We start from the raw sequence: 20,543 nt of genomic DNA on the forward strand, positions 1-20,543 counted from the left end.
CGGCTTCTAATGAAACTGGGTGCCTGAGGCATATCGTCCCAGTCGTGTCGTGTCAGAAAGGTCACAGTTCGCGCTGACTGACGGAAAGTCATTGAGTAAACAGAAGTAATGTCTATTGTTCTCCAGGCAAGTGTTATGGGTTTTTGCTCTTCCTGATCTACTTAAATGATTTAGCGGACAATCTGAGCATCCATCTTAGTTTGCGGATTATCTTGTCATTAACCGTCTCGTAACATCATCAGGTGATGAAAACAATTTGCAAAATGATCTAGACAAGATACCTATCTGTTGATAAAAGTGGCAATTTACTCTAAATAATGACAAATGGGAATTACAAAAAGGAATCCGCTAAATTTCAGTTACACGACAAATCACATGAATCTAAAGGCCACGAATTCAACTAAACACGTAAGGATTGCAAGACAACTTAAACTGGAACGACGATGTAGATAATGTTGTAGGAAAAGCGAACCAAAGACTGCGATTGATTGACAGAACCCTTAGAAAATGCAACAGATCTACTAAAGGAACTGCTTACAGACCGCTAGTAGGTCCTCTTCTTGAGCACAGCTGTGCGATATGGGATCCGCAACAAATAGGGTTGACGGAAGATAGGGAAAAAGTTAAGAGAAAGGGCAGCTCGTTTTACATTATCACGAAGTAGAGGAGAGAATTCCAGTATTATGATACGCGCATTGGGATGGCAATCATAAAAACAAATGCGTTTTCCGATGCGGCTGGATCTTGTCACGAAATTTGAGTCACCAACTTTCTCCTCCGAATGGAAAAATATTTTGTTGGCGCCCACCTACATAGGCAGAAATTATCATCGTAATAAAAAAATAGAAATCGAAGCACACACGGAAAGATTTAAGTGTTCGTTTTTCCGGTGCGCTGTTCAAAAAAAAATAAAAAATAAAAATAAAAAAAAATGGTTCAAAAGACTCTGAGCACTATGGGACTTAACATTTGTGGTCATCAGTCCCCTAGAACTTAGAACTACTTAAACATAGCTAACCTAAGGACATCACACACATCCATGCCCGAGGCAGGATTCGAACCTGCGACCGTAGCAGTCGCGCGGTTCCGGACTGAGCGTCTAGAGCCGCTCGGCCACTGCGGCCGGCGTGCGCTGTTCGAGAGTGAAACGGTAGGATAATAATTCGAAGGTGATTACAAGGACTCTGTGCGAGACGAGTAAATGTGAATTGTACAGTAGTAAAGCAGCTGTAGATGCAGACGTAGATGTGGCTCTAACAGTTTTAATATTACCACAAATTAATCTTACCATAGTCAAGGCTGTCTGGCTACCCAGCAGCCCAGGAAAGGCAACCTCTTGTATTTTCGATGTACCAGCACGTACATCGATCAACTGCCTTGTCCAGTTTTTGTTACGCTGACGAGCGAACAGAAGCGCGTAACCAGAAATGCCAGAGGCCGCTCCATTCCGCATTGCGATATAAACTGCAACTAGTTAGGTTGTGTTTGTCATTGGAGCGATGCAGTTAAATATTCGGAATGAAACGCGCAGGCAAGCATTTACAATGCCGAAGGGGATGGGGGTAGAGGATATAAACACCTACGTAGCCCAACTGATGCACCTGTGGACGGTTATTTCGTTTCGCATAATTGTACACGCGAGGTATTCAAATGTGACACGAGCATTGTCCGCCGGCATTTCACGACAGCACAAAGAGATCGTTATTGCAGCAGGTAACACACACTTGTTGGTATAGAAATATACCACTGCGAAGCGCTATAAACGTAGGTTACGTTAACTTAAAAGGTAACTGCACTGTCGAAAGTGCAACAAACTCGCTGCTTTGACATCTGACACCAACAAAAGATGCCACTTTAAAAACGAGCGAAGAATTCTAACAGATATACATCCATTGTCTCATTAAAATCTGTGTTTGTCTTTACTAGCTACTGTGACCATAATTTTGTAACATAACGCATATGCACGAGAAATCAACCACAGAGTAGTTTTAAAATGTATCATGAGAGTGGGTTGTGGCTGCAGGGACTTTCCGGATGGCCCAAATGAGTCGACAAAGGACCGGCCAGCAGTGGACAACAGTAGCCGTTTTTCCTCATAAGTAGGTAGGAAGTGCCAGGCCTATAGCCTGAGCTACAGTGCATGTCTGGTATAATGGCGGCTTTCGCAACAGTATGAAAGATTTCCATATTGAAATACTTCATAATTCCACAAATATTCGATGTTTCACAGAATGATAAATCCAACATATCAGCTTGCTTACTGCATTGAGGCACACTTATTAAGATTTTCACTTGGATGATAGCTCAGGACTCTAGTTATCATCCCTCATAGTCACACACAGATACAAACATTATTTATTGAATTTATGCGATTTATCTTTTGCGATGAAATATTTCAGATTACAATGTCCTTCCCAGATACGCTGCAGATGAAAACTGTGTGGCAATTCCCACATCTAGCAATAAGTGACCAAGTTATATCCATCTTAATTATTAACTATATCTGAATGATAACTAAAAGTTATTGAAACCTTTGTAAGATGATAACGGTAAATGATCAGTATGATTTAATACCGTAAGTAGACTGAGCATGAAAAGAGGTATAAGTTGAGCAGTTCAAACTTTCTTTTCGTATGTTTTAATGTGTGTGTTTTATTATTTGTTGTAAGCCCGGATTCGCTAGATTATTTATGATTAACTGTACCTATGATTTTAAATTTACAATACCGCGTTTAGTCTTTACAGAAGCGGAGAAAATGTTCTTTAATTTAAGCTATGTATCGGACTCCAATTTTTTTGATATGAAAACGGTGGTCCATTACAGATTTTAGTAAATCATGCTGTTTGGTAGGGGAGCAAGTGTTTCTCATTGGCGCGAGAGGTGAAGTTCTCGGACATTCGAATTCGTGAAATGGTTCTTGGGAGTAAGGGTGATTTCTGGGGGAGAGAGAGAGAGTTGAAAGATTTCGTGTCGAGAGGAGACACAGAAAAGACTTGATGTTCAGATCAATTTTTGCGTTCAAGTTTTTGGGCCGCTAGCAGTCGCGACTACTTTGAAACTTGCTCACACTCAGAAAAATTCCGAGGAAATTGGGACTTTGTATCTTTTAAACCGAGTTGTTTAAGGATTTCTAGATGTTCTTTCACGTGACTGTGTGAAGAAGTTATCACTTTATTCAACATAGATATGTAGCGTCGTCTACATCAATTTATTATCAGCAAATAACAGCCTTTATTGACATTTATTAATATTCATTTAATTCCAGTCTGTGTTTATTAAAAATTTTTCTTACGTTGCCAGAGCTTCGGCTATTTGACCGGAGGTTCATCGTCCGTAACTGTTACTTCAACTAACTTAACTAATGGGCGTGAAAGAAGACTTGCACGGATCGACCCTATAACAACATGGAGCCACATCTTATGAACAGAGCCGTGCGTAGCCAAAACACCAACTGACCGCAAGTCCCAGATATGATCCTTCAAAAATATGATTTTTCGTCCGGAAATCTGATAAGAAAATCTACGCATATTCCTTAGCAGTGGGTATGTTGCAATTTCCATATTCATTTGATAGCCGGGGGTTCCCGACCAACGCGACCGGAATATCGCGGAATTGTAAAACCCGGTCTCCACACGTTAAAAATCGACCGCTGCACAGTTGCGACTGGTCCTTGTAGACGCTCTCCTTTCTTCACGACACATAATACGATTCTCTCACAATCAGCTATGGTTCAAATGCAATATCTGAATGAAAAATCCAGCTACCTGATCTTACCTCATACACGGTGTTCCTAGAGAAATGGCCAATATTCAAGAATGTTGTACCGTGTACTTTCCACGTTACACTTCTATATAAGGCGACACACCAGACACATACGAGAGTCATTCCCCGACTAAATTTATCTTTATGTGGAAACTGAACGTCCAAACCAGAATTCAGGGTGTCCTAGAGGAGTGGTCGATATTCAGGGAAATGACAAGAACGGTAGATTGAAGTAAAAAAACTACATATGGACCTACGCCCTATTCCAAGTGGTTTCGAGACAGAACACGTTAAATGTACACTGTTACTTTTTTTTCTACACTGTTCAGTAGACATCTGCTACAGTTACTGAACAGCAGGTGTTTTACGAAGTATAAATTTAAAACTATCAGTTCTAATCATTATGGGACACGTCACATGACAGCTCTTGTAGAGTTCACAATAAATTAATGTGCGATACTCCCCCGTCAACTTCAGTGCATTTGTGCACTCTTGGGAAAACATGTTGCATTGCTTGTGTGAATGCTTCTGCACGTTCCCTAATTAGGGCAGCAGCGTCCATGACGCGACGAAGTTCATTTCGAATATTCACCTTTCGTTTGTACTCCTCAGACTTCATCCAACTCTATAAATTGAAATCAAATGACGTTGGGTTTCGCGACCTTGGTGTCCAGTTAACCGTGCTACCACGACTAATTCAGCGATTGGCGTAAATGCTGTTCAGATGTTACCTCACATTTGTGGTAAAAGATACAGGGGTCCGTCATGCTGGAAGTGTACCGCAGCCCGCGAGGCCAAAGGAACGTTCTCAAGCTGTTGCACAAACGAATTTGCCAAAAAATGTAAGTAATTCTGTCCCACCACTCGCTCTTCTAAAATGACTGAATATTTCAACACGTCACCGATAGTACCGCATCAAAGACTGATCGAGAAACGAATATGGATATTGGCTTCCATTGCAGCATCTGGACGTCCCCGTGACTATCGATCATTATTACGAATGTCGTTGATTCCATTCCGTGTAAAAGTGGTCTCATCAGTGGATAGTATTAATGGGAACAAATGACAATTGTAATTAACCGGTGATAAATTTCAAGTCGTGTGGCATTGTCGCTACTGTGAAGATTGTGGACACGCTGTATGTGAAATGTGTGCAAGTTTCCGCGTGTAATATTCCCCCTACACGTGTCCAGGATAAATCAATACGTGTACCGAGTAGATGCGCTCTAGCAGCAGCATACGCTGTACGAATTCAACAACGTGTCGCTGTTCCTGCACAGGTTGCTGAACTGCATGTTAAGACAAATGAGGGTTTGGAAGAATACCAGTCTCACGCAACGAATTCGACGTGTCGGGAGGCACCGTCGATATTCTTCGAAAGCAGGGAATTACCATCGCAGAAGCCGTGAACGTATATCACATGTGCATATTCTTCATCAGCATAGATGTGTGACATTTTATCCAGCGCGTACACAAACACAATTAGGAATACTTCTCCCTGATATATTCAGTCCGTCGCTCTACTTCAATATCAATACACCAAGGACAATTGCGCGTTCTATAGGGTAGTTTAATGGTAGAAAGAAAATGTACTGCTCCTCGGTGGTGGTGTGTCTGCTAAATTATATTTACTGCACTAGCCAATAACAGCTGCTAAAGCGATAACTATTTATCAGTGTGTCAAACCTGGGTGGGATGGCACTGATACACAGAGATGACAAGTGTATTAAACCGCGTAGCGGCACCATAGAGTTCCGCAACGCCGTGTACTATATCAACTATCTGCAAGTAATTGTGAGGATGGGAAGTTAAACCAAATGCTTATCACTCGCACAATAGCTACCGCCGAAGATGCAACTGGACTACCCCTAGTACAAACGGGTTCTCGTTTTATCGGCTAGTGTTAGCTCCCGATTGAAAATTTTAGTTAACGCATCTGATTATCACAAGATTTTACAGGTTCACCCAGCAAGCTAACACCGAAAGTAATCTACTAGTCGATGGAATCAAGCTGAAATTACAAGTCTGATTAGGATGCGCTACTTAAGTCAATTAATCCCAACTCACTGCGATGTGCCACACTTCACAGCAACGTGATCGGAAACCTCGCTTACGTAGCCCATCACTCCAACGCTACTACCTTGGATTTATCTTATCTTTTTCCCAGCTTGAAAACTATCCAACGTGGGGTTTAAGCGTTCCTTTTAATAGAACCCCACTGAAGCTATCAATCTAGACTGTAATTTCTTAGCTACCAGTTTCAGTTAGTTTAATTTTCGTAAGAGCACGCCAGCGATCAATTTTACGTGTTGAGTGAGCGTTGCTAGTCAGAGATTATTAATCCTATACAGTCACTGCACTGCAGCTCTATCCTTGCTTATTTCTTTTTACGAACACACACAATAGATAATGCTATTTGCACTCTATCAATGATAATGGTTCATGCTACAACCTTCATAGTTTATTAATTCACCATAACATAACTTTTCCACTTTTTATCACTTTAACAGTCAGCAAAAACCTCTTTCATATACTTTAAGCCAAACTTTACGTAATTATCGTAACAAACTCTCAGTGTGACTTATCTTTCACTTTAATATTCTTTTCCCTGCTTGTATTTTACCGTTTTGATTCACTGCGGAATCTTTAACCTTTTTATTTTTTGGATTCAAAGATTATGTTATCGTAGTTTCAACTTCTGTTATATGGGGAAAAGTGATAACACGAGACACCAATTTTTCTTTTATCATGCACTCGGCCTGAGCATCATTTTATTTAGGAATTTTCTTAACTTTCAATGTCTCCACAAAGTTTCGTAGGGCTTGAGTGCTGGTGGTAAACTACTTCCCTACTAAGCGGAAGCTAGTTAAAAAAGCCTAAGCGTCACAGCCACTTTAAAGTATCATCAATATTCACTCAAATCAAAGCAAATCCCTTCCTCTTCAGGCGTTGACATACGCGGACTCTCTATACCAAATTTAAAACACTCAGCACTCACAATTGCAAAGAGACAATTATCGTGCTCTACTCAGTTAATAGGTCTCTGTTCTGTCAGTTTCATCGGATGGAAAATTACTATTACACCAATTCGCGCGTGTCACAAAGTACCTGACACAGATTGGTTCTTCCGTTTACATTAATCAAACTATGACGTCCGTTCTCACAATAATTACACGAAAATCACAGGCTGCACTTCAATTTGAGAGTTCTTTCAGCCGTCGATTATATTACCTTAGGACTTCCCCACAATTACAACCAATACAGTCGCTCACTCACGCCAAAGCTTTAGCAAATCCTTATTACCGAAGCGGCAACGGCACATGTACCTTTGTGCTTACCCTTATTAAACCAATCACTTACAAAGTCTTCGCGTGAAGGCGATACCAAATACACACAATCAAGACTGAAAAGAAGCTCCCCTTAGCACGAGATACGGAGCGCCTGATTGCGAGTAACTCCAAGGTTAGCTCGACCAAACTTTACACTATCACTAATCACATGAAAACGAGAGAAAAACCAATCTCTTAGCGTATCTCACAACGATTTACTCTTTTACAGCAAACTCCAAATATCATCGCACATCCCAGTACCTATTGCGAACAATACACCTGGTTCAATAATTACATATAACTTCCCATATAGGCCATAACCCCATCACTGGTTCAACTAATAACTTTAGAAGCCAAGATCCGGCATTAAATCACTCGAGCGCCAACTCCAAATAGGCTTGCACTTTCCGAGTGTCACGAACTGACTGACGTTACCCCGTGACCTCAATGGTGACTAACTCCCCGATTTCTCAAATGTGACTCTCTGCATGAGATCTCAACGGTAACTCCTCTTGAAACAAGGGACAAAACCAAGAACCAGAATTTTTGAACAAACAAACACGTCACGTTAGTTGTCTCTTTTTCACAACTTTCATTATTAGATGCTTTCTTTCCTCTTCAATAGCGGCCAGCTGCTCATCAGTCGAAAACCTTGCCGCGCGCCACGCTGCTGCTATCATCGCGGTTGTGCGACATATCTGGCCGCGACAGGCTCCGCTGCATATGCTCTTTCTACAACATAATTTTGACAACATTTTCAGAAACAAATTCAAATAAAATTAACAACCTCTTTTTTCCTTTTCCCTTATTTCTTTTATATATATAAACAGGGTGTTACAAAAAGGTACGGCCAAACTTTCAGGAAACATTCCTCACACACAAAGAAAGAAAATATGTTATGCGGACATGTGTCCGGAAACGCTTACTGTCCATGTTAGAGCTCATTTTACTATTTCTCTTCAAATCACATTAATCATGGAATGGAAACACACAGCACCAGAACGTACCAGCGTGACTTCAAACCCTTTGTTACAGGAAATGTTCAATATGTCCTCCGTTAGCGAGGATACGAGCATCCACTCTCCGTCGCAAGGAATCCCAGATGCGCTGATGCAGCCCTGGAGACTGGCGTATTGTATCACGGCCGTCCACAATACGAGCACGAAGAGTCTCTACATTTGGTACCGGGGTTGCATAGACAAGAGCTTTCAAATGCCCCCATAAATGAAAGTCAAGAGGGTTGAGGTCAGGGGAGCGTGGAGGCCATGGAATTGGTCCGCCTCTACCAATCCATCGGTCACCGAATCTGTTGTTGAGAAGCGTACAAACACTTCGACTGAAATGTGCAGGAGCTCCATCGTGCACGAACATGTTCTGTCGTACTTGTAAAGGCACATGTTCTAGCAGCACAGGTAGAGTATCCCGTATTAAATCATGATAACGTGCTCCATTGAGCATAGGTGGAAGAACATGAGGCCCAATCAAGACATCACCAACAATGCCTGCCCAAACGTAGAGCAATGAGTCGCATGTCAACACAAGCACCGAAGTCAACATTACCTTCCTTCAATTGGGCCAACAGGCGGTGAATCGAGGAATTACAGTACATACTGACGAAACTAAAATGAGCTCTAACATGGAAATTAAGCGTTTCCGGACACATGTCCACATAACATCTTTTCTTTATTTGTGTGTGAGGAATGTTTCCTGAAAGTTTGGCCGTACCTTTTTGTAACACCATATATATATATCGAAATTGACACTTTGATAATAGGTTGAGGCGACTTAGGTACGCAATGCAACATACGTATACCACTCACACTACTTTTCAATCTTTGGGCATTACAAAAACCCGAGCAGAGGTTGAAAGCAACGTGATAGGACGTGCTACAATAAAACATCATAGAGAATTGGTGGGTAAAATACTTGCGTGCATGCCTCTAGCCCAAATTTTTTTTTTTTTTTGGTCATCAGTCTACTGACTGGTTTGATGCGGCCCGCCACGAATTTCTTTCCTGTGCTAACCTCTTCATCTCAGAGTAGCACTTGCAACCTACGTCCTAAATTATTTGCTTGACGTATTCCAATCTCTGTCTTCTCTACAGTTTTTGCCCTCTACAGTTCCCTCTAGTACCATGGAAGTCATGCCCTCATGTCTTAGCAGATGTCCTATCATCCTGTCCCTTCTCCTTATCAGTGTTTTCCACATATTCCTTTCCTCTCCGATTCTGCGTAGAACCTCCTCACTCCTTACCTTATCAGTCCACCTAATTTTCAACATTCATCTATAGCACCACATCTCAAATGCTTCGATTCTGTTCTGCTCCGGTTTTCCTACAGTCCATGTTTCACTAACATACAATGCTGTACTCCAGACGTACATCCTCAGAAATTTCTTCCTCAAATTGAGGCCGGTATTTGATAATAGTAGACTTCTCTTGGCCAGAAATGCCTTTTTTGCCATAGCGAGTCTGCTTTTGATGTCCTCCTTGCTCCGTCCGTCATTGGTTATTTTACTGCCTAGGTAGCAGAATTCCTTAACTTCATTGACTTCGTGACCATCAATCCTGATGTTAAGTTTCTCGCTGTTCTCATGACTACTACTCCTCATTCCCTTCGTCTTTCTCCGATTTACTCTCAAACCATACTGTGTACTCATTAGACTGTTCATTCCGTTCAGCAGATCATTTAATTCTTCTTCACTTTCACTCAGGATAGCAATGTCATCAGCGAATCGTATCATTGATATCCTTTCACCTTGTATTTTAATTCCACCCCATTTAATTGTCAATGTATCACAATGCCGGCGAAAATTTTTTTGGACACTTATATTTATAGGATTTTGTTTCTACAGATTTGCAACGCTAATTCTTGACCTGTGAAATATTTTTATGTGAGACTGTCACTGTAGCGGAAACTGCTGTCGTAAATATTTCCGTAAGAAAGTTAAGTGACCACCTGCACGTAATGCGTCGCGGGCACCCACCTGGGCGACAGCCGCCCGAAAAAAAAAAAAAAAAAAAAAAAGCCATTAGCCTTTCAGCGGCACAGGTAGAAAAAAAAAAGGGGAGGCCATTGTCCGTGCTACTGACATTTCCTTGTTGAAAGCATACTGTGGAGCTCGTAATATATGATATTTACTGAAATGCCCAATAAAATGACAAGAAATATTTTTACATCTGCACACCTGATTATGACAAGCGTCTTTCTATGAGAATTGAGAGAATTTCTACTAACTTATGAAATGTCACATGACTACTGAATGATATTTTTATGCTTTGCTTTTCATAGTTGCTTATTTCATTTGATATCTGGTTTCCAGCTGTGTTGCAGCATTGCTTTTATAAAATGAAATGCATTTACTAATGTGAACACTTTCTGTCAACAGATCTATTAAATAATTATTTTATGATCCACATTCTTTAAAAAAGGAGCACTTGGAAAGGAAAGAACAATAAGAAGGAACTAGTAACAGTAACACATAATTTTCTTTTCAAGTACATGGTAATATTTCTTTTTACAATCAGGTGTTGTGGTGCACCACTTTAATTACTTAGACATTAAGATGTGATTATACATTTCCCTTATCTGCATTGTTATCTTTAGTGTACTATTTTTTTTGCTTGAGCTATGTCATGTTTAGATATAAGCTGCTGTTTGCCAGGCATAGTGCTACTGAACTTTAATTTGTGTTACTCTGCTAAGCCAGATTTATTTTTTTGTTTGCTGCGCATTGCCTCATATTAGTTGTAATGTTGAATTGCTTGGTAATTTAGATTTGCTGTAGCTTGCTTTGCGATTTTCCATTTTTTTTTCATTGCTGTTTATATTAATTGTTTTATGTGCTGCTGCATTGCCTCGTCCCTTAGTTTAGCATCTGAGCTCAGTAGATTTAAGTTAGCTTAAGAGGGGGTAGACTATATAAGAAACTGACTATGGAGAATAGGTAAAGAATGCATTGCGAAGTTATATGAAAAAGATTTGGGCCCAAATGAGTATTGTACAATCAGAAATAATTATTTTGAAAGAAATATGAACAGAATACAGAAAGCAGGCTTAGATAGGACTTTTTGGGAATAATGATGAACAAAGGGAGATCTCCATGCAAAATACTGCAGTAAAACAAACCCTGTCCTTTCCCTTTTGTGTTATCCCACTATGTGTTTGCGTACCCTCGTGTATTTGTTTTCTTCCTGTCTCTGTGTAATTTCATAGAATTTTTTTCTTCTTTTAATATTAAGCTACATTCACTATGATGAGGAATACTGTTATCCTCGAATATAATTGGCATTAATAATATGTTATTTACTTTGTAAAGATGTTAGATATTATTAATTCTGTTCTGTTTAATGCTCATGTGTGAAGTTGATGTTTCGAAAGTTACTCTGATCTTTTATGTATGTACTCATGTCATAATTCCTGTAACACTGATGTATATGTTATTTCGATTCTTTTGTAAAGCCCATATTACTACAAATGTTATCTGTACTATTATGTTCTTTAATGATGTTTTTGTACCTTTGTAATTGTATTCTTATGTTATTAAATTGTAATTGTCACCAGTTCATGATATAATTAACTTGTTAGTTACATTTCACTGCACACGTTTCTGTTGGTCATAGTATATGGACAATATGTGAGAAGTAGGGAATGTTAGTGTTTGCACGTGTGTTAATAACTCAGCAAGGGACTGGATAACAGCATTGCTGGTTCTAAGGACAATTCCAGAAACTTTGTGAGTACACAAGTGGTGGTTTATGGACTTGCTATATTGTCCGCAAGACTCTGCGATGGTGATTGTGCACCTGCACATTTGCAACATATGGCTGCTGGCCGTCTCTACAAGGACTACAGTGGGTCTGCGTCTTTGCTGACTCACCAGTACCATTATTTCTACAAGGACTGCAGTGGGTCTGCGCCTGTGGTGGCCCACCAATACCGTAATCTCTACCAGGACTACAGTGGGTCTGCTCTGTGATGACCTACCCACCAATATTCTTCAAAACTTCGACTGACTCTGCTGTGGGTTAGCTCCGTTGTGGCGCATTACCTGTCTGCATGTCGAGAGTCAGCCATGTCTTTCTGTTGGAAGCACAACACTACTTCTTCAAGACTGCATGGAAATCCACTACTTCTGTGTGCAATTTCTTTTACTAATGGGACTTTGTGAAAAAAAACTGTAATTACTATTATGATGAATGATCAGGGCTATCTTTATGGACTGTGAGAAAATTTGAGCTTTTGACCAACATAGTATCAATAAGTGTGTGCATTTCATTTCTTTGTTATTGTAATTATGAAAAATTTTTTCAAATCTGTATTGGGCACTGCCAAAACCAATTTGTAAAATTTTTTTGTGGGGAGCATGGGGGCTATGTAAGTAGGCTGTTTAGGTTTTTTTATTGGTAACGCCACCTCTGTATGAAAATCACTGGCTGTGCTGTGTGCAGTCTGTGGCTGCTTTGCATTGTTGTAATACTCGCCATTGTAGTGTTAGGCAGCTGGCTGTGAACAACGCGTAGCGTTGCGCAGTTGGAGGTGAGCCGCCAGCAGTGGTGGATGTGGGGAGAGAGATGGCGGAGTTTTGAAATTTGTCATGAACTGCTATATTTATATATGATGATATCAAGGTAAATACATTGTTTGTTCTCTATTAATATCTTTCATTTGCTAACTATCCCTATCAGTAGTTAGTGCCTTCAGTAGTTTTGAATCTTTTATTTAGCTGGCAGTAGTGGCGCTCGCTGTATTGCAGTAGCTTGAGCAGCGAAGATTTTTGTGAGGTAAGTGATTTGTGAAAGGTATAGTTTAATGTTAGTCAGGGCCATTCTTTTGTAGGGAATTTTGAAAGTCAGATTGCGTTGCGCTAACAAAATATTGTGTGTCAGTTTAAGCACAGTCATGTATAATTGTTGAAAGGGGACGTTTCATATGTCGACCCTTAGCCTAGGATACCTCACTGGAATCTTCTGATTTTTCTTGTAGTTTGTGTAATTAGTGTAGATTTTGTTTATTGCTAGCGCGTAACTGTAGAGAGAATCTCCTTTGTAGTTGCAGTCTTTCATTGTTGTACATTAAAACAGTTGTGGCACGCATGTAGATTTGCACCAAGTATTTCGCAGCTGCAATTAACTAGATATTATTTTCAGTGTTATGGTAATGTGTTCTCTTATTTTTGCTCTTCAAATTGTGTTTTTCTGTGTTGTCGTGTGAAATACTGTGACAATAATGGCGTGTGAAAAACGTAATACTAGGCTCCAATGTAAACTGAGAAATGACAGTGAAAACGACGAGCGTAGCTTATCAGCGCCACCGAGTAATGAATTTACTAATGTTCAAAGTAGTAATTTGGTAACTGTACACAGGGAAATGGAGCGGGCGGCAAACAATGGCGTGGACAGTGAAACAATTAGTGAAGAGGGAAGCATTATCGATCGATCGGTCGGCAATAGCTCGCCTCAGGAAGCCGAAATGACACGACACGATCTCGCAAATACTGTAGATTCAGGTTTTGGATCCTCACCGTTTTCTCAAATAAGTCAAGACACATTTTCTGCTTGTCAAAATGTGAATGTTTCCGGTGCAAATTCACTGCCGAAAAGCACTGAGGAACATGTTTCAGACACCAATGCATTGTTATTACAATTAATACAACAAATGGGACAAACACAGCAAAAGCTTCAAAAGTTAGACACATTGGAACAAAATCTTAAAAAGTTAGACTCATTGGAACAAACTCTTGAACAAACACGTGAAGATTTAACTACTGAGTTACATAACATTGAATCGAAATGTCAAAAAGTCTGTAATGACGTAAAAACACAAATTTGTGAGCATTTTCAACCTATTTTTTCGCGGCATGAAAATGCATTACAGAATCACGAAGCAGCCATAAAAAAACTGCAAACTATTGTTCATGAAAATCATGAGACCTTGCAAGCAAAATTTGACTCAGTTGCATCTATCGATTCGGTTACGCAACTTGCAAAAACTCAGGAAAACTTAAAGGATACAGTAGATACTCTGAAACTTGGTTCAGAAAAACACACTGAGGAAATAAGTACACTATCGGAGAAAGTAGCCGAACTTTCGGATCAGTTCACTAATTTATCTACAAAGGTAGATGATGATCTGAATGACACAACACCTGTAGCCTTCACGGACACTGAAGAGTATGAACAAATTAGAAAATTCAAACAAAATCAAAATCAAATCAATACACAGTAAAAAAGAGAAATCCGGGAAGTGCAAGATCAGTTGGCACAAGTAGTACAAGAATTACGTGTTTCAGAGGACACTCGCGCCCCAATACGGGAAGAGGGACATAGAAATACGGAACAGACACAAAATAACAACACAGGGCACTTCGGAAATTGTGAAAGAAGTTGGCAAGGTACGCCGAATTTTGAGATGGAACCGCCGAAACGACGTAACAATGACCGACATGCGACTTGCCGACATGATGATTTTGACTATAAGCTGTTCATTACTACACGTAAATTCAAAACATTTAAGAATTCTGGCAACGACATTCACCCACAAGCATGGCTCCATCAATTCTCTCATTGTTTTTCGAACAATCTGAATTTTCCAGTTTTATGAAATATTTTGAAGACATGTTGCATAAGAATCAATATCTTTCAAACCCATACAGCCCCTCAGAACTCATCCGCATTTGCTTAATCAAACTGCCTGAACATTTACGACATATTATTTTAGCAGGACGTTGCAAAGATGACATTGAAGCATTTCAGGGTCTGTTACAAGAATTGGAAATTGACACTGACAATCGCGGAACGCAGGAGCACAACAATCACAGATCACATCCGTCGCAATTCCGCGATGAAAGAAATAATAAGTGGACACGACAAGGCTATTCTTACAACGCAAATCGTGACCAAAACAGACACCACCCATATGCCAACCACTGGCAGAGTAATAATAGTTACAGAGAAAGATCGCATTTCCGTAGTAATGAATATGACAGAGACAATCATAGAAATAGACAATATGACAACCAGAACTATTATTATCAAGGGAGACAGAATAACTTCAGACGCAACAGTTCAGCGCGCAGTTACGATTCCGGGAGAAATTCTCCACCACATGACCGACAAACAAGAAACTATGTAAACTACCGACATAACGACAGACCTGAATTTTATCACAACTGGCGGGATTCAAACAGAGCAGGGCCTTCTCGTCAGAGTGAATTTGTAGAAGTTAGGTCTCCTAATCCCAATAACAACGCGCGCCAACAAAGAGACAGACAATGACTCGCGCCGCAGGCACCCACGTGCGCCGGCTGGCTCAGAGAAAAATAACATAGACGCAAACCTTGTGAAAAATTCCAGTATTCTTTATTGACGTATACTGCATGATAATTGCGTTCAAGCTGGAATTCTGAGTACCTTGAAGAGTAAAAGATTACACCACATTTCACATGTAAAACCGTTTATTGAAAGATAATCTGCTTTTTAACTTTGTCATTGCCATAAAACTTTTCACTTTACATTACTAGTATGCTTGTCAGACTTAGAATCTGTTAACATGCAACAATGTTTGAAGTTAAATATCCAGTCAAGAACCAAGAGAACTTATTTAAACAGAAATTACGAATGCATTGTTATAATGAACAGACGACACAGTGTTGTTAGTTGTACATTCTTGCTTGTTAGTTGCACGATTACGTAATGACTATCAGGCTTACATACTTAGGACACATACTGGTATTGCTAATAAGATTTTAATGCAACATTTTGGTTTACTTGAAAATACATTCTGGGTTTAAAGTACTTTCTGTGAGATACCAAAGGACACAGTGGTTAGTTTATGTGACAGCTACACGATGTTATCACGACGCTACTAATGAGTGACAATTTACAATGTTGCTTTTGCAGTGTATCTGTTTTATATCTGCACAGTTTTCTGAATTCTTCTAGGAAGAAAAACATGTTTTAGTAGTAACTTTTATGGTATAGCAACAAGGAGACAGCCTTTTTCGTGGCATAACAATACGTTACTGTACAGTACTTTCTTCATCACGCCAATAAGCATAATAACTACGATATCTATACGCAAAGCATTTCACTTTTGTTTATCATGTGGTAAGTACATTGACTTCTGCAGAACTTAGCTTTCGGAGGGCGATAACTACGACACTTCCACAGAGATTATGTTGCGACAAGATGCACAGTTTAGCGCTACAGTACACGCATTTGAGTGATTAATCTTATACTTAAAACACTTATTTTTAAAGATTTTTTTTAATTACAGAGAAAGTTTTGCGTGATACATTTCATTCCATTGCTGTAATTTGTAACACCTGGGAGTATAGTTACATTTATCCTCAGGGGGGTACATGCTTACTTTGTGTACCATGTGTGTGGCAACCACAAGGAACCCTAGCTAATATGGTATTTGCTTATACAACTTTACACATCGGTACCATATTTCTCTAACACACAAATTACACAGCTATCTGATCATTTAACTGAGAGATAAACATGTTTTTTTACTACGTCAGTGACACATGTTTACGTAATTACACCGTTGGATAACTTCACACTTACGAAATTGTATTTTGTCTGTACTGTGTGAACTCTTCATATTTTTTCGGAACCATTGTGATATTATGAGAGCTTTGAATGATGTATTTGGTATGGATTCATGATTTTTAAAGTACGTTTGAGGCAGATGACACTTTTGACATGAGCAGAGAATTTTTTAATTATTGGAGGAAGCTACGACAATTTTGAGATTTGACTGAGGTGTTATGATGTTATTTTTACGACGACGATGTGTATTATGCTGCTGAGGTATGTTTATGATTAATAGGCTGAGGCTATATGAGTTATTTGATTATGCTTCATATTTATAATGACGAAATATTGACGAGTGTCGATGGATACGTATATGTGTAATAAGGTAAGGAGTAATGAATAGTGGGTAGGGACTCTTGACTTGTGAAACAGGATGTTGGAAACCAAGAATCGTACTTTAAGAGTTATGAAATGTGTGTAAATGCGTGAATGTATCACAATGCCGGCGAAAATTTTTTTGGACACTTATATTTATAGGATTTTGTTTCTACAGATTTGCAACGCTAATTCTTGACCTGTGAAATATTTTTATGTGAGACTGTCACTGTAGCGGAAACTGCTGTCGTAAATATTTCCGTAAGAAAGTTAAGTGACCACCTGCACGTAATGCGTCGCGGGCACCCACCTGGGCGACAGCCGCCCGAAAAAAAAAAAAAAAAAAAAAAGCCATTAGCCTTTCAGCGGCACAGGTAGAAAAAAAAAAGGGGAGGCCATTGTCCGTGCTACTGACATTTCCTTGTTGAAAGCATACTGTGGAGCTCGTAATATATGATATTTACTGAAATGCCCAATAAAATGACAAGAAATATTTTTACATCTGCACACCTGATTATGACAAGCGTCTTTCTATGAGAATTGAGAGAATTTCTACTAACTTATGAAATGTCACATGACTACTGAATGATATTTTTATGCTTTGCTTTTCATAGTTGCTTATTTCATTTGATATCTGGTTTCCAGCTGTGTTGCAGCATTGCTTTTATAAAATGAAATGCATTTACTAATGTGAACACTTTCTGTCAACAGATCTATTAAATAATTATTTTATGATCCACATTCTTTAAAAAAGGAGCACTTGGAAAGGAAAGAACAATAAGAAGGAACTAGTAACAGTAACACATAATTTTCTTTTCAAGTACATGGTAATATTTCTTTTTACAATCAGGTGTTGTGGTGCACCACTTTAATTACTTAGACATTAAGATGTGATTATACATTTCCCTTATCTGCATTGTTATCTTTAGTGTACTATTTTTTTTGCTTGAGCTATGTCATGTTTAGATATAAGCTGCTGTTTGCCAGGCATAGTGCTACTGAACTTTAATTTGTGTTACTCTGCTAAGCCAGATTTATTTTTTTGTTTGCTGCGCATTGCCTCATATTAGTTGTAATGTTGAATTGCTTGGTAATTTAGATTTGCTGTAGCTTGCTTTGCGATTTTCCATTTTTTTTTCATTGCTGTTTATATTAATTGTTTTATGTGCTGCTGCATTGCCTCGTCCCTTAGTTTAGCATCTGAGCTCAGTAGATTTAAGTTAGCTTAAGAGGAGGTAGACTATATAAGAAACTGACTATGGAGAATAGGTAAAGAATGCATTGCGAAGTTATATGAAAAAGATTTGGGCCCAAATGAGTATTGTACAATCAGAAATAATTATTTTGAAAGAAATATGAACAGAATACAGAAAGCAGGCTTAGATAGGACTTTTTGGGAATAATGATGAACAAAGGGAGATCTCCATGCAAAATACTGCAGTAAAACAAACCCTGTCCTTTCCCTTTTGTGTTATCCCACTATGTGTTTGCGTACCCTCGTGTATTTGTTTTCTTCCTGTCTCTGTGTAATTTCATAGAATTTTTTTCTTCTTTTAATATTAAGCTACATTCACTATGATGAGGAATACTGTTATCCTCGAATATAATTGGCATTAATAATATGTTATTTACTTTGTAAAGATGTTAGATATTATTAATTCTGTTCTGTTTAATGCTCATGTGTGAAGTTGATGTTTCGAAAGTTACTCTGATCTTTTATGTATGTACTCATGTCATAATTCCTGTAACACTGATGTATATGTTATTTCGATTCTTTTGTAAAGCCCATATTACTACAAATGTTATCTGTACTATTATGTTCTTTAATGATGTTTTTGTACCTTTGTAATTGTATTCTTATGTTATTAAATTGTAATTGTCACCAGTTCATGATATAATTAACTTGTTAGTTACATTTCACTGCACACGTTTCTGTTGGTCATAGTATATGGACAATATGTGAGAAGTAGGGAATGTTAGTGTTTGCACGTGTGTTAATAACTCAGCAAGGGACTGGATAACAGCATTGCTGGTTCTAAGGACAATTCCAGAAACTTTGTGAGTACACAAGTGGTGGTTTATGGACTTGCTATATTGTCCGCAAGACTCTGCGATGGTGATTGTGCACCTGCACATTTGCAACATATGGCTGCTGGCCGTCTCTACAAGGACTACAGTGGGTCTGCGTCTTTGCTGACTCACCAGTACCATTATTTCTACAAGGACTGCAGTGGGTCTGCGCCTGTGGTGGCCCACCAATACCGTAATCTCTACCAGGACTACAGTGGGTCTGCTCTGTGATGACCTACCCACCAATATTCTTCAAAACTTCGACTGACTCTGCTGTGGGTTAGCTCCGTTGTGGCGCATTACCTGTCTGCATGTCGAGAGTCAGCCATGTCTTTCTGTTGGAAGCACAACACTACTTCTTCAAGACTGCATGGAAATCCACTACTTCTGTGTGCAATTTCTTTTACTAATGAGACTTTGTGAAAAAAAACTGTAATTACTATTATGATGAATGATCAGGGCTATCTTTATGGACTGTGAGAAAATTTGAGCTTTTGACCAACATAGTATCAATAAGTGTGTGCATTTCATTTCTTTGTTATTGTAATTATGAAAAATTTTTTCAAATCTGTATTGGGCACTGCCCAAACCAATTTGTAAAATTTTTTTGTGGGGAGCATGGGGGCTATGTAAGTAGGCTGTTTAGGTTTTTTTATTGGTAACGCCACCTCTGTATGAAAATCACTGGCTGTGCTGTGTGCAGTCTGTGGCTGCTTTGCATTGTTGTAATACTCGCCATTGTAGTGTTAGGCAGCTGGCTGTGAACAGCGCGTAGCGTTGCGCAGTTGGAGGTGAGCCGCCAGCAGTGGTGGATGTGGGGAGAGAGATGGCGGAGTTTTGAAATTTGTCATGAACTGCTATATTTATATATGATGATATCATGGTAAATACATTGTTTGTTCTCTATTAATATCTTTCATTTGCTAACTATCCCTATCAGTAGTTAGTGCCTTCAGTAGTTTTAAATCTTTTATTTAGCTGGCAGTAGTGGCGCTCGCTGTATTGCAGTAGCTTGAGCAGCGAAGATTTTTGTGAGGTAAGTGATTTGTGAAAGGTATAGTTTAATGTTAGTCAGGGCCATTCTTTTGTAGGGAATTTTGAAAGTCAGATTGCGTTGCGCTAACAAAATATTGTGTGTCAGTTTAAGCACAGTCATGTATAATTGTTGAAAGGGGACGTTTCACCATTATTAGCCGTAACGTCAGAATTGCCTCTCTAGTCCGTTTACTTTTCCTAAAGCCAAACTGATCGTCACCTAGCGCATTCTCAATTTTCTTTTCCATTCTTCTGTATATTATTCTTTTAAGCAGCTTCGATGCATGAGCTGTTAAGCTGATTGTGCGATAATTCTCGCACTTGTCAGCTCTTGCCGTCTTCGGAATTGTGTGGATGATGCTTTTCCGAAAGTCAGATGGTATATCGCCAGACTCATATATTCTACACACCAACGTGAATAGTCGTTTC

Source organism: Schistocerca americana, chromosome 6, assembly GCF_021461395.2.
Source record: "Schistocerca americana isolate TAMUIC-IGC-003095 chromosome 6, iqSchAmer2.1, whole genome shotgun sequence".
Lineage (NCBI taxonomy): Eukaryota > Metazoa > Arthropoda > Insecta > Orthoptera > Acrididae > Schistocerca > Schistocerca americana.